A 1,466-nucleotide genomic window follows, 5' to 3' on the forward strand; every position below is an offset into this window, starting at 1 on the left:
AAGTACAGAAAGAAGAAGACGAAGGCCCTGCCGTCATCAGTAGAGGTACAGTCAGATCTACGACGGAAGCGCGTCTTGGCCGAGGCACAGGCAACAAATGGTATGGAGTCGGGGAACGAAGAAGAGCGCTTCCGAAGTACTACTCGCGAGACCTCTCGCTCTGAGCGTCGGCGAGTGAACAAGAAGCGGGTCCGCGCCGAGGCGGATGGCCAGAACACGTCCGAAGAGGAGAATGCAAGCAACAACGGAACGTGGCCGAGCAGTCAACTCAGAGACGGAAACGCGGATTATGGAGACCTGTGGGATGAGGAGTCCTTGCTCACCGCTCCGCCACGGGTATGCGCATGTTCACAATCGTTACTCTCTCTACGGCTGACACATGCGGACATGTATGGCCATGCTCTACTATCAAGGCCGGCTTGTGCTGGGAAGACATTCCGATTGAAGACGACGATGCCGCTCCACCATCAGCCGAGCACAGGTACAACCGGCGTTCGCTCGCCAACGCATGAAACTCTGGAATCAGCGCACCTGTACTGAGTCCTCTCTCCTCTCTGCTCAATTCCAGGACCTTGCTAAGTGGCGCGGACGACACCTTCGATATCGTTTTTGAGTGCGACCTGTAAGCAACCCGACCTGAAAGAGAGCTAGACAGGGCAGGGCCGCTTGTAGGTACTTGTTAGGCACAATGCGTACGCATCACAACAAGACGACATGGACACCTCAGGGAGACGTCCGCCGCCACAAAAGGGGCAACGTCGTGCGTTCGAATCCGGTGTGGTTGAGTTCCGGCGGAGTTAACGAACAACGCGCGCAAAGCACTTGCTGGAGCCCACATCTTCTCCTCGCTTCGCATCTTGTAGGTCCAATTTCCTGGGCGCATCCACGAAAGGATGACAGAGGAAAAGAAGTACCGCATCGCATTTCCCGCTCATGGATGGAGAAGAGGCTTGGTTGACTTGTTCTTAATGCCCCCCCCCCGCAATCTACAGGTTGGGTCTGGGTGCAGCCACCACACCAGCCCCACAAACAGTCACCATAAGCGAAAAGCCCAAACCAGGTGCGTGACCAAGGCGTTCGAGAGGACCGTTGGCGTGGGATTATTAATTTATTTACTTTTAATCATCCAGAGGAGAGCAAGATCCTCAAGCATCTCCTTGCTGGCGGTCTAGCTGGAGCCATTTCGCGCACTTGCGTTTCTCCCCTTGAGCGTGTCAAGATCTTGTTCCAGGTACCGCGAGATTCCTCCGATGCTTCCGTCCAGCGCTGTGCCCGCCCACACCCACAGCTGTTGGAGCAACGCGACTGGGTGGGTGCACCTCGCTCATCGCATGCATGTCGCGTCGTTACAGCTTCAACGACCCGGGCAAGTAAAGTACCGAGGCGTGTGGCACGCTCTAGTGACGATATTCAAGGAGGAGGGGCTCTACGGCTACCTCTAGAGGCAACGGCACGAACATCATCAG

This window comes from Acanthamoeba castellanii, assembly GCF_000313135.1.
Source record: "Acanthamoeba castellanii str. Neff unplaced genomic scaffold scf7180000084575, whole genome shotgun sequence".
Classification (NCBI taxonomy): domain Eukaryota; phylum Discosea; order Longamoebia; family Acanthamoebidae; genus Acanthamoeba; species Acanthamoeba castellanii.